This window comes from Oncorhynchus masou, chromosome 1, assembly GCF_036934945.1.
Source record: "Oncorhynchus masou masou isolate Uvic2021 chromosome 1, UVic_Omas_1.1, whole genome shotgun sequence".
NCBI classification, from domain to species: domain Eukaryota; kingdom Metazoa; phylum Chordata; class Actinopteri; order Salmoniformes; family Salmonidae; genus Oncorhynchus; species Oncorhynchus masou.
In genome coordinates this window covers 63487393-63502094 of record NC_088212.1, presented here as the reverse complement: position 1 = coordinate 63502094, position 14702 = coordinate 63487393, and the positions used below count along the sequence as shown (strand labels likewise).

The 14702-nt window shown below is 45.8% G+C and overlaps 1 protein-coding gene across 4 annotated transcripts in view; it reads right to left on the bottom strand.

The window, feature by feature from the left end:
• LOC135547880 (ankyrin repeat domain-containing protein 11-like) overlaps positions 1-14702 on the bottom strand; it is a 150842-nt gene that overhangs the window by 32071 nt on the left and 104069 nt on the right. The window contains exon 1 of one of the 4 annotated variants that reach the window (XM_064977105.1): positions 6391-6449. The exons of the other annotated variants lie outside the window; for them this stretch is intronic. The gene's annotated coding sequence lies outside the window, so the exon portion shown is untranslated. Of the gene's footprint in view, positions 1-6390; positions 6450-14702 lie in introns of those variants that run through there. 4 annotated transcript variants of the gene reach the window in all.

Below are 14702 nucleotides of genomic sequence, written 5' to 3'. Positions count from 1 at the left end.
GTCATAGTTGAAGGGTACCTTTGATGAAAATTACAGGCCTCATCTTTTTAAGTGGGAGAACTTGCACAATTGGTGGCTGACTAAATACTTTTTTGCCCCACTGTTTATATGTAATTAAAAAGTCTGGCTACATTTTCTGGTGCCTCCCTCATGTCAGCATCGGTGTGGACATGAGAGGGTGTAGCCAATATGCATAGGCTATCACCTACACATTGACGTGTAGGCAAATTATGTACATTTGCATATACTTACGTTTTTTTCTTAAAACAGAAGTGTTTTTTGGGGTCTTCAAATCAATTTAATTGGCTATTTTGTGATTTGGACACCAAAACACATTAAGACATTATTTTACTGTAATAGAGGAGAACTTAACCTGTTGAAACTCTAGGGGCGCAATTTCATTTTTGGATGAAAAACGTTCCCGTTTTAAACAAGATATTTTGTCACAAAAAGATGCTCAACTATGCATATAATTGATAGCTTTCGAAAGAAAACACTCTGACGTGTCCAGAACTGCAAAGATATTTTCTGTGCGTGCCCTAGAACGTGAGCTTCAGGCAAAACCAAGATGAGACGGCAGCCAGGAAATGAGCAGGATTTTTGAGGCTCTGTTTTCCATTGTCTCCTTATATGGCTGTGAATGCGAGAGGAGTAAGTCTGCACTTTCTGTCATTTCCCCAAGGTGTCTGCAGCATTGTGACGTATTTGTAGGCATATCATTGGAAGATTGACCATAAGAGACCACATTTACCAGGTGTCCGCCCGGTGTCCTGCGCCGAAATTGGTGCGCAAAAGTCAGCTGCAAGTATTTTTCCATGGAATTTAGACAAGAATGCAGGCTTCCACGAACGATATATCAATGAAGAGATATGTGAAAAAACACCTTGAGGATTGATTCCAAACAACGTTTGCCATGTTTCGGTCGATATTATGGAGTTAATTCGGAAAAAGTTTGACGTTGTAGGTGACTGAATTTTCGGTTCGTTTCGGTAGCCAAATGTGATGTGCAAAACGGAGCGATTTCTCCTACACACAGACGCTTTCAGGAAAAACTGCGCATTTGGTATGTAACTGAGAGTCTCCTCATTGAAAACATCCAAAGCTCTTCAAAGGTAAATGATTTTATTTATTTGGTTATCTGGTTTTTGTGAAAATGTTGCGTGCTAAATGCTACTCAAAATGCTAAGCTAGCTTAGCATACTCTTACACAAATTAGTCAATTGCTATGGTTCAAAAGCATATTTTGAAAATCTGAGATGACAGTGTTGTTAAGAAAAGGCTAAGCTTGAGAGTAGGCGCATTATTTTCATTTTATTTGCGATTTTCAGAAATCGTTAACGTTGCGTTATGCTAATGAGCCTGAGGCTTTAGTCACGATCCCGGATCCGGGATGGGGAGTTTCAAGAAGTTAACATTTGTAACAATACCCTTTTTACATCTGGACTCGCCAAAATTAAGAACAGAGCAGACCCTACTAACATGAATGCTTAGTTTGTCACGCGGTGCCGCCAGCAGCATTTTGGCCATAGACTTGTGATAGCTGTCTAGTCTGTGTTTGATAAACGTGCAATGAGAATAATAATAACAAACATTTATAGAAAGGAATTGGGAACTCATTCTGAGAAATAATCTTCTTATGCAGGTAGGCCACTTGATTTCAACGTTCTAAACAACGTGAACAGGCTGTTGTTCAAACAGTTCGAGCCAGACAGGAGGATGTACCGTTCTACAGTATTAGCAAGCAAATAGAGCCACGTTGGCTCGATTTTAAATATAAAGATTAGCTGTCTATATACGAGCGGGTGAGCATGTGCTTGAGAGATTGTTTATGAGACCTGTGTTCATTTTCTATAATGCCTGCTACCAGAAGTTGTGCATTATGCATTGGTCTGGTAAAAAAATGTAATAACATAAAGGGGGAATTTTAATAGACAGTCTTGAAAGCCAGATCAGTGATTATAGCAAAAAGCAGGTTATACTATTTTGATAAAATAATTAGTGGGTCTTATGGTTGAAGGATTATATTTAGCCGAGGTATAATTTGACAAAGCCCTGAATTCATTAGATTATTCCCGACTGTTTGAAATGCAGTGTATTTACCTTTAAATTGTGCAACAAAGCTTATTTTGAGAAAAAACAAAAATAAAAACAACATTTAAGCCATATCATCCCAGCCCTACCCCTAACATCACAACAGTCCAGGCCTTTCTGACACACTGAATTACTCTTGCTTGGCCCTCATGGTCCCAGTTCTGTTGACCATTGAAAAATGAAATTACTAGTATAATTCTTGGAAAACTGCTGTGGAAAATAATATATAGTGCACTGTGTTTGCTATTTTATTTGTTATAATTTTAGGCTCTAGATTGCAGGAAATGGTGTTTCAAGTGTTAAAGGATGTAAAAAATCTGAGTCAAAACAGGGACACAGCACCCCTCCGGGTCTCACCTCAATAATCCATACCACCTTGTTTAAAAAAAAAACTTGGGGAGAACCCTGGTCTGGAATACTATGGTAAACATATTCCATGTTAATTACATAGCCATGATACTAACAGATGATTATGTTGCTGCACAAAAACCTAATGTCATTCTGAGACAGCACTGTGTGTTGTTCCCAGGTATCTCCAATAGGATCCACAGGGTCCTATTGTGAAGGCCTCTGTCCCCCTCACTGTCCACTGACATGGTAGGACCCATGAGGAGAACACACACACCGCTAATAATCTCCAGTCTCCACTCGCAAGCAACTGCATCTGGCTTACAAACACATTGACTGGACACGCTGCTTATGAACATGAAACTGTCGGGATACACAACTACCGTAATTCCATTGGGATGATAAAACAAACAAGCCCCTAAAATTATAGCAAGCCTTAGTAAACAGACAGTCCTCTGGGAGCTTGTGTGCAGCGGTGGGGTTGAGTTCACTTTTTCCACTGCGTGGGCTGAGCCTCTCCATACGTTTAACAATATCACATGACCAGCTAGCACAGATATACACACAGAGAAAGAGAGAGAACATATCTACTCCTCCGCCATGAGCTGCAGGGACTATAGGTCCACACCGCAAAGTAAAGTTTCAATGAAAATCACAGAAGCGGGCTGAGGAAGCAATATTTCCCCATTGAAAGCAGTTCAGCCAAGCCTCTTATATAACTGGATAATAGCTCCCATCCAAATGTTGTGAATGAGATATATAGAGATATAGATACACATACATACCACACACTGAACAAAATACAAAACACAACATGCTACTATTTCAAAGATTTTACTGAGTTACAGTTCATAAGGAAATCAGTCAATCAAAATAAATTAATTGGGCCCTGATCTATGGATTTCACATAACTGGGAATACATGGTTACAGATACCTAAAAAAACAACAAAATAGGAGCGTGGATCAGAAAACCAGTCAGTATCTGGTGTGACCACCGTTTGCCTCATGCAGCACGACAAGTTGATCAGGCCTGTGGAATGTTGTCACACTCCTCTTTATGGCTATGCAAAGTTACTGGATATTGGTGGGAACTGGAACACGATGTCGTACACGTCGATGCAGAGCATCCCAAACTTGCTCAATGGGTGACATGTCTGGTGAGTATGCAGGCCATGGAAGAACTGGGACATTTTCAGCTTCCAGGAATTGTGGACAGATCCTTGCGACATGGGGCAGAGTATTAACATGCTGAAACATGAGGTGATGGCGGCAGACGAATGACACGACAATGGGCCTCAGGATCTCATCACGGTATCTCTGCGCATTCAAATTGCCATCGATAAAATGCAACTGTGTTTGTTGTCCATAGCTTACACGTGCCCATATCACAACCGCACCATGAACATGGGGCACTCTGTTCACAACGTTGACATCAGCAAACCGCTCACCCACACAACGCCATACACGTGTTCTGCTATTGCCAAATTCTCTAAAACGATGTTGGAGGCAGCTTATGGGAGGGAAATGAACTTCTCTTGCAAAAGCTCTGGTGGATATTCCTGCAGTCAGCATGCCAATTGCACGCCCCCTCAAAACTTGACACATCTGTGGCATTGGGTTGTGTGACAAAACTGCCCATTTTAGAGTGGTCTTACTGTCCCCAGCACAAGGTGCACCTGTGTAATGATCATGCAGTTTAATCAGCTGCATGATATGCCACACCTGTCAGGTGGATGGATTATCTTGGCAAACGAGAAATGTACACTAACAGGGATGTAAACACATTTTTGCACAACATTTGAGAGAAATAAGCTTTTTCGTGCCTATGTGCAATTTCTGGGATCTTTTATTGCAGCTCATGAAACATGGGGACACTTGACATGTTGCGTTTATATTTTTTTTTCAGTGTATATTCATGTCGTGGTTTCAAGTCAACTCCATTTCACTGAAAAGTTACTTCAACAAGTGAATGCTAGCGATGGCTAGCTATTCTACCAGTCTGTCTTAATGAGTGTTATCATGCTAACAGCACACCCTGCGCACGAAAATACACAAACATTCCCAGCTAATGATAAAACAGTCATGGTATTTCATTTAAGAGAATGAACAAGATTTAACAAGGCAACCTTTGGGTTAATTTAAAAATTGGCACCAATGGCAGATTGAGGGATTTTTTTACATCCGTACCCCAGTACGACCCACGTGCCCGCAGCGAAACGTCACGCCGTGAGGAACTATTAATGAGACAAAAAGATTCAGAGGAGCTTCCTGGTACCCCAACATCAAGCCACCAGTGATTCGGAGGAGGACCACATCAGCATTCTGAGTGTGGCAAACCCTGTAGGGACAGGGGCAGAGAACCCCAAGGAGAAGACCGGGAGGAGGGGGGGGAAGTCTGTGGGTCTGCCAGACTGGATAATAGCTCAGTGAGGCGCACACACACACAAACACAGAGACAACACGCGCACACAGGATGGAATTAGAGTGAAATAAATGCTTTGATATGGTTTGGATGACGTCACTCCTTCTGGCACGCGATACCATGTGACTGAGTAAGAATTGGATGCACAAAAAAACAATTGCAGGCATCAGAGAAATGGGAAAGGTGGTAGAAATAAGCAATCTCTGTTTTAGCCTGAGGTGGTGGAGAGGAGGTGGAGATGTTACAGCCAGGACTCTGCGTCATGCCCCCTCTGCGTCATATCTCTCTCTCTCTCTGCTTCATGTCTCCCTCCATCGAGCCACTCCCTCTGCGGTCAGACAGAGGCCAACGTTTCACCTCACTGCGGGATGTCGTTCTTTCACACACACACACACACGCACATGCAGCGCCAATGAGGGGTATTCTGAAAGCCCCTGCTGCTACTGAGAAGATGAAAAGCAGATCGGTAGCCCCCCCCGCTCCTAACTCAGGCCTGTCATCAGGTCCACACCACTGCATTTTCCACGACAGCAGATGCTCTCATTCTAAAAATGTATAAAGCTAAACTGCCACAGCCCCAGCAGCTGCACATAGTCATTGGGCATGGCGAGTGTATTTTGGGAGACTTGCCATATTATTCTCTCTATGCCTCTCTGCTAGATATGGAAACAACTGCACAGTCTCCGGCATTCAATTTCTAGTGCTGTAATGTCTGTTATGGTTATAGTGTATGATCAATCACCAGCCTACACTGTCTGTCATTCGTCGCTGTCATAATCATGGTTTGCTCGATCACATGAGTTATTGAGAGCTACCTAATGAGGGGAGAGCAGGAGCAGTGAGGCCCTTACTGCTGTGTGTACCATCCCGGCGGCTGTGCAGTCTATTTACATTTCATATAGGAGAAGGGCGCAGCAGCTAGCCCTGTTTAGTGTGCAAATAGAGCCAGTCTGGCCCACTCCAGTACCTAGGCAACCAGGACCCAGATTGGCGGTGCAGCCCCTGACCCGTAATTCATTTCATTAGAGGCCTTTGTAGGGAGGGGGAAAGACGAACAAGCTGACGAGGGATGCATTAAGATGAACGGAGTGGCCTGGGGGGTGGAGATGGGATGGAGGGGGCTCTGTCTCATCTCTCTCACCTGAGAGACCATAGGCCAGACAGACAGGACCTCCATCCAGACTGGACAGCGCCACCTGTCCACCCAGCAGTCTCTGGTCTGAGAGCAGGGGGCTGGAGAGGCTGGAATCCAATAACTTCATCTGATACTCGGAGCACGACGGCGTTCCCCTACACCTCTATCTCTCCACTGTGGAGAGAGCACTCTGACCAATACAGCTCTGTGCTGCTGCTTGAATGAGTCTCTCTGGTAAATCATCTCGTCTTTCTCGGCCAGTGACCTCAGTGAAGTGAGGTTGTGCCATATATTCTGCATTGCATCAGGGAAAGCTAGAGAGACTGGGGGAAAAAAGCCTGTATATTTTCTACCCTCATATCATAAGGCTTCATCTCTTTGTTGCTGACTCACTCATCTTAGTGCTCCTCCCCCTTCACGCATCCTTCCTTCCCTCATCCTCCTTTCTCTTCTCCCATCCAAAGCTCAGCATCTGATCCTACCATCTCCTGGACAAACAGAAATGAGAGAAAGGCAGAGCGCCTGACATAGCCACAATAATAATACACACTGGGCTTGTTGCCTAGCAACGCGGGGACAGGGCACATGTACCGAACGAGCTGACAGAAAGAGAGAGCGTGTGAGAGGGGGTGAGGGATGGAGAGAAAGCCAACAGCACTGGAGTAATCATGGTAATGTATGCCTCTGCATACTAAGCCTAGCCAGCGATGAGGATCCATTTCTGCCCTTCACCTTCTGAAAGAGTAAGACTATTTTCCCTGTGCAGTATCTCCACCCTAGTCTAACAGAGATGGGGATATTCCATATTAAACACCATGTATACACAGACATCCACAGAGACATGTCCGGGGCTCGAGAGATGCTCGAGGTGTCGCAGTAGTCATGCTGCCCGGTCCTAACTAGCCTCTGAAAACTTCAATGGAGAGCAGTAAGGAGACTGTGCACTTTTCCCGAGCAAACCAATGCTCGCCAAGAAGCTACCTAGTTTGTTTGGATTCAATGAAGAGATAGCTGGCTAATTATTATTATTATTATTGAGTAGCTTGTATCTAGGTGCAGGATGGGCATGGTACGGTTAGCAGCTATACTGTACACTGAAATGTCAACCATCCTGTTATTGACATACAGGGTACTGGGATTGGTGGCAATTGCACACCCTTATTTACCTTGATTGACTCTAAATAAAGTGAACGGATTTAGAGGCACTTCAGCTAATTAAGGACTCTGCCAGTGATGAGGGGATGCCACTAATCCGAAGGAGGGGAACTCGGGTAGTAGAACAGGGATTGGACGGAGACAGACGGATTTAAGGAACAACTACAGTACTACAGGGCAACACACGTTACTCTAAAAGTCACACTGTCTCTACATAAGCCGGGTAGATTTCACCCTCTAACGTACACGAACATAAAACATCGAGGCAAGGCTGGAGCTTTAAATCATGAATCACGAATCCCAAACAAATTCGGGAAATGGGCCAGTCGACTACTCTGCCCAAGCATTATGCACACACACACACACACACACACACACACACACACACACACACACACACACACACACAAAGCACCCAGCTAGCTTCAAACCTGCAGCCCAGCAGGCCATCTCCATAATGAATAGTAAATCTGCTTTTCACTACGATAGCTATGGCATCACTAGCTAGTAGGGTGCTCTGAATGGTTATTGGATTTCCACCTAGTACTGCACACGCATTGGCCATATAAAAAAGGCCATTTCATAATGCATATTCATATAGATCAATGGAGCGTGTAACAGGGAGTCCATCAAATCAGAAGTGCATTAACGTTGGGCCTATCAGCAGTGAGGAGGCCGGTGCTATTGCCATGGCAGCGAGCTAGATAAAGCCATACTTAACGAGGATCCCAGCAAAACAAAGCCTAGCTCACTGCTACAACGGCACTGCTGTAGTGTTTACTTACGTCCATGGGACCTGTTAAGTGTCATTACAGTAACTCACTTGGGGTCATCATCCCACCCAAGTGCATTTGCACCAAACCTGCATCTCAAAGATCTAGAAATTAACATTGGGGGATCCCAACAATGAGAAACAAGACTGGGCCATCTCACTCTACTTCCTCTGAATGTAGAAGGCAGCTGGGGGTAACCGCAGTAGTTCCTCAGAACTCAGCGGCTGATCTGGGAGGGCCACGACGGGATTAACTTTGAGCAGCTTCCCACAAGCTCCTTCACACGCATGTAGGCTAATACACACAGTAACAAGCCTCCGCACCTCACTCAACAACACCCCCCCCCCAACGCACTCCACAACTAATGAGCTGAAGCATGAAAACTCATAGCCCTGAGAGGGGGAGGGCCTGAAGACCTGCCGTGCCTCAGTGGAGGAGAGCATACACACATACGTGAACAATGTAGGCTTACGTGTGTGTACGTAGATCAAACACGCGCCTATGTGGGGCAAAGAGCAGCACGCCGTTGAATGTCTAGGCCAGGTTGCAGAACGTAGAGCAGTCAGAAACCAAGCACTATTCTGTTTTTAAATTGCTCAGCTGAAACACTGCCCTTTACAATGCGCTGTGAACGGCGCCAGGGACAAAACAACTAAACTCACGTTGGCAACACAAAAACACACCCACATTCACAAAGCTAGGATAAATAAACAACCTGTTAGTGCGTGACACACCCACATCTGTGGAGGGAGCTGTGTGTTGTTCTCCAAGCCAAATCTTGTCAGGATGAGAATGCGGCCAAAGAAAAGCGGGGGAACGGCAGAACGAACCCCACCCCCATCAAACACACCACTTAAGACCTCACACTGGACATGAGGCCAATCTTTCAATTCCCTACTCCTGAACCGAAATGAACACACGCTATGGGAGACTGACACATTTCCGCCTTTGAAATTATATTACCATCTCGAGTCAAAATGCTAGCGTTAAATTCTTATGGCTGCAGGGGCAGTATTGAGTAGCTTGGATGAAAGGTGCTCAAAGGTGCCCAGAGTAAACGGCCTGCTCATCAGTCCCAGTTGCCAATATATGCATATTATTATTAGTATTGGATAGAAACCACTCTGAAGTTTCTAAAACTGTTTGAATGATGTCTGAGTATAACATAACTCATATGGCAGGCAAAAACCTGAGAAGAAATCCAAACAGGAAGTGGGAAATCTGAAGTTGGTCGATTTTCAACCCAGCCCCTATTGAATACACAGTGGGATATTGGTTATGTTGCACTTCCTAAGGCTTCCACTAGATATCAACCGTCTTTAGAAACTTGAATGAGGCTTCTACTGTGATGTGGAGCCGGATGGGAGCTGTTTGAGTCAGTGGTCTGGCAGAGAGCCAGGTCCTGGTCATGCGCATTTCACATGATAGCGATTTACGTTTCATGGCTTTTCTACAGACAATTAGCTACTTAGCCATAAATATTGGACATTATTGAACTAAATCAAACATTTAATGTGGAACTGGGATTCCTGGGAGTGCATTCTGATGAAGATCACCAAAGGTAAGGGAATATTTATAATGTTATTCCTGATTTCTCCAACATGGCGGATTTTTTTTTTCTTAGCGCCGTTCTCAGATTATTGCATGGTTTGCTTTTTCCGTAAAGTTTTTTTGAAATATGACACAGCGGTTGCATTAAGGAGAGGTATATCTATATTTCCATGTCTAACAATTGTATTTTCATCGACATTTATAATGAGTATTTCTGTAAAATGATGTGGCTCTCTGCAATATCACCGGATGTTTTAGAACTACTGAACGTAGCGCGCCAATGTAAACTCCGCTTTTTTGGTATAAATATCAACTTTATCAAACAAAACATACATGTAACATGAAGTCCTATGAGTGTCATCTGATGAAGATCAAAGGTTAGTGATTAATTTGATCTACATTTGTGTTTTTTGTGACTCCTCTCTTTGGCTGGAAAAATGGCTGTGTTTTTCTGTGAGTTGGTGGTGACCTAAATCATTTGTGGTGCTTTCACTGTAAAGCCTATTTGAAATCGGACACTGTGGTGGGATTAACAACAAGATTACCTTTAAAACGGTATAAAATACATGTATGTTTAAGGAATTTTAATTATGAGATTTCTGTTTTGAATTTGGCGCCCTGCACTTTCACTGGCTGATGTCATATTGATCCCGTTAACGGGATTGCAGCCCTAAGAAGTTAAGGACACCAGTGTAGTATCAACATGGTTTCTGTGCACTGAAAGGACCCAAGTATCCAAACTCATGAAAATTCTGCTCAGTTGTTTCCCATTTACTGTGCTACAGATGAATCAAATGAAAGGAGAGAGAAAGAAGAAATAGCTAGCATGGTTTCTCACATAACATTCAGCAGGAACGTCACTGCCTACCAGTGTGTATGTGTATATAATCAGTTTGTGTGAATTAGTGTGTGTGTGTGTGTGTGTGTGTGTGTGTGTGTGTGTGTGTGTGTGTGTGTGTGTGTGTGTGTGTAAGAGATAAATGTGAGGCGCTGTGACTAGGGCTCCATTAATTAAGGATTATGGGAGGAGGTAAAAATAACCGTGGAGCGGAGCAGGATAATGAACAAAGCACGGGGGAGGAACACAGGGAGATGGGATGTGACCTTTACCAAAATGAGTACGAAAACATCATCAAAACAATCCGCCATCAAGCTCTGCCTGCACCCATCTTGTCGTGCCAGGATGAAAAAGCTGTCAAAACCTTTCCCCGACGTAACGGGATTACGCAGTCATGTGTGAAAGACACTCAGTAGATTACTGATGGGATGGGAAGCGTGGAGGTTTACCAGAGAGAACATGGCTAGAAAGGTTTCTCAGGCCTCTCAGCCATACTAGTGTTGTAATTGTCTGCCACTGCTAGGTTAGCTCCTCGTCGGTCATTAGCCTAGATCTTACGGTGTCTCTGTGTGTGTGGGTGTCTCTGTGTGTGTGGGTGTCTCTGTGTGTGTGGGTGTCTCTGTGTGGGTGGGTGTCTCTGTGTGTGGGTGGGTGTCTCTGTGTGTGGGTGGGTGTCTCTGTGTGTGGGTGGGTGTCTCTGTGTGTGGGTGGGTGTCTGTGTGTGTGTGTGGGTGTCTGTGTGTGTCTGTGTGTGTGGGTGGGTGGGTGTCTGTGTGTGTGGGTGGTGTATGTGTGGTGTCTGTGTGGGTGGTGTCTGGTGTCTGTCCTGTGTCTGTCCGGTGTCCGTGTCTGTCCGGTGTCCGTGTCTGTCCGGTGTCTGGTGTCTGTTGTCTGTGTCTGGTGTCTGTTGTCTGTGTCTGGTGTCTGTTGTCTGTGTCTGGTGTCTGTTGTCTGTGTCTGGTGTCTGTTGTCTGTGTCTGGTGTCTGGTGTCTGTGTCTGGTGTCTGTTGTCTGTGTTTCTGGGGCTCCTAAGAGCAGGCTCAGGCGCCAAGACAGGCCGAGGCCCCAGAGCCCAGACCACAGGCAGGCTGACAGGGGACAGTTGGCAGGGCTGCCTGAGACAACAGCATAAACAACCACGAGGAGTGGAAACCCGATCCCTCTCAGTGGAAAAAACCCTCAGCGCACCAGGCAGAAAGAACAGCAGAGAAAACACTTCCATTATACCACCTCATTCCACATGGAGCCTCTCTGGCTGGGGAGCAGATTCACAGGAATCCTGGCCTGACACACACACACACGTCCTCTCTTGCTCTATGGGGAAGTTGATTGGGAGCGTTCCGGGGGACCAAACAGAATTCTAATTTGCCCTGGTTCAGCAGTAGCAGTGGCATGAGAGGAGCCGCTCCCTCAGATCCCAGATGAATTATATATCTATAAGCCAGATGAAAGGCCTCTAACAGCACAGCATGGCAGTCTGAGAGCTGGGGCGGGGCCTGGGGTGCTGCTATGCACCCCCAACTGCCCACTGGGAGGTGGCTGGCTAAATAGGGTACAGCCAGGGATACATCGTGTGTGTGTGTGTGTGGCTAGACGAAGGGAACCAATGGGCTGAACCAAACACTGAAAGCTTGGCCAAGGTGAACGTCACACTCTAACGAGCTCAGAAGTTATTTCCCAGCGCCCACGCCCCCCTGGGGATCGCTGTATAACTTTGGAACATGTTCCCCACCAAGCACACAAGCAATTACAGCCACAACAGATGACCTGGAGCAGGCTGGCTCCACTAAATATGCTCTTTCCTTCTGAATACATTCCACCTCCAGCTCTGTCGTTCAGTCACTCCCTGTTTCCCCTTTCTACCCTCTCTGCAATGTTGTCCTCCCATACATGTATTCTCATTGCTACTAAATGAAATCACCATTGGCCACCACTGAGCCCCACATATCCAGGGCAGCCCCTTCCCTCAGACAGACACAGTGTGTCCACAGCCAGCCAGACCTGAGCCCCACATATCCAGGGCAGCCCCCTACCTTAGACAGACACACTGTGTCCACAGCCAGCCAGACCTGAGCCCCACATATCCAGGGCAGCCCCCTACCTTAGACAGACACACTGTGTCCACAGCCAGCCAGACCTGAGCCCCACAATGGATCAATCAATACTCTCATTAGACAAGTAGACCCGCACCAATTAGTGGTTTGGACTAGTGCCATCCAAGAACCCTTCCACTGAACCAATGACACCGGTCAACAAATATGTCTGTTTCCAATGACTAGGCTACATGAGCTAGTCAGAGGGGACGTGAATGGATTAGTATGGAGTGATTCTCTCTGAGCCTGCGGTGGATTCTAATGCAGGTCTGTTATACCCAATTCACATTGGACTTGCGGTACATTGCCTGAAAAAATAATTGGGAAATGTTTATATGGTCCCCTTTCAAAAAGCCAAATGTTCACCACATTCTTGTCACCATTTGCCTTTGATATCGCCATTGCTTTAGCCAGGAAGGAGCGAGAGACATTCAACTTGGACCCTGTTGTGATCATTGTCATGGTAACCAGAGTGACAGGAAGCTCGTGAATGCACATTTCTCTGACAGAAATATGATTACGCGGTTGTTTGGTGGAAATAAAAGTTTCGGCTTTGATACCGGAAACACCTTTCAGATATAAAGAAAACGCGAAAATAGTTGGCGGTATGGTAAAGTCGGTGGAAAAATGTCTTGGTATGAAAGGGATATTCTTCCCTCCTCAGTGAAGCCAAGGCAAGCTGAAGCGTCACTGAGCTGTGACTGGCTGCCCATGCTGTGTGTGTTACTGGGCAGTAAACAAACTCCACACATGTGTAAGGGGAGAAGAACGAGTAAAACACTTGATTAAGAGAGAGGGTGTATCCCGTTTAAATAATAAATATGTGGACGCACAGGCAGAGAGAGCGAGCAAGAGAGAGGAGATGGAGAGAGCAAGAGAGAGGAGAGAGAAAAATGAGAGGGAGAAAAAGGATAGAGAGTGATTGAGAAATAGGCTAATAGCTATAAGCTCACATGATTTCACAAGGCTGAAGGAAAGATGGAATGAAACATTCTTCCTTCCCCCTCATCGCGGACTACTAGACGATGTGAGAGCAGCAGCCACTGAATTCAGAGCACAGCCTCACGCTACAATGCATTCTGGGAAGCCCTCTCCATTAGCAGCGCTGGAGCGGCACACACACACAGGCCTTGTTCAAGGGAGCAGATGGAATTGGGAGGTGGGGGGGAAAGGAAAGGAAGCACTGCTACCTTCCAGTCAAACATCATCTCTTCCTCCTCAGAAAAACAGCTAAGCTTGGAGAGATACCTAGCTAGCAAAGAGAGCTGCACAGCACACAACAGGGTTTTAGCCTGCAGTGGAGACACAATGGCAACAGACTCACATTCTGAGCTTGTACAGAACCATGGACATCTCGGAGAGCAGCTTGGCCGTGCCATTTCCTGGGGCAACACTGAACCAGACTAGCACCATTTGCCCTGGTGCTCCCTCCCCCACACTGACTGCAGGGTAGAGCAGGCCTTGGGGCCGGCTGGCACAACGCTCCTGGAGTAAATATCAGTAAATTGGGAAAAGTAATGAATCATCCTCGCTTCCAGCAGCCAGTATTGGGTCTGAGTGCTTTTAAGAGGCTCCGAGCAGACTTCCCCACTGATTTTAATACAGGCCTTTAACGCAAGTGTTAACAAAGCCAACCCATTCACCACTTTAACCCAGGCCTCCTCCATTATTGTGGCTCCTGCAGAATGTATCATGTGGAATAGCATACATCTGTACCCAGTGAGAGACTATCTGGCCCTAGTTTTACAGAGGTAGAAGAAGGGGGAAGGCTGACACGGTGATACCAGACCATTTCTCACAGGAGCTATTTGCATTCAGTAAGAAGGCGTAATGTTCTTATGTTTATGTCAGTGCAATGCCGACAGGGCACAGCTCTGCTGCATGGTATGCTGTATGGTTCCCTATAGGGGTGGCTGGCTGGGCTAAAATGGCTCTAGTGTGCTAAAGCCAGTGAACCAGGGCTGTGTGGGTGGCTTCAGCAGGATATCAGGGTGTTTGGGACACACTCACTCCAGCCATGAGCAGAGCCCTCTGTTTAAAACAAAAGATCTGAGTCACAGGACCCCCGCCGGCAGAGCTGGTCAGCTGAACATGGCAGCCTGTCCACATTCACCACATGTGAGGGGTGAGGGTCAACAATGACTTCACAAATCCAGACCAATGTTTTCCTTTGACAACCTTACATCAAAGACATTGTTCTCTTGCACTCTGAGCCAAGAAATGTGCTTTCCTTCAATGTGTGCCTCGGTTGACTGTGGTGGAAAAACACTTGCCTAGCTGTGGCTTGTGTTCCCC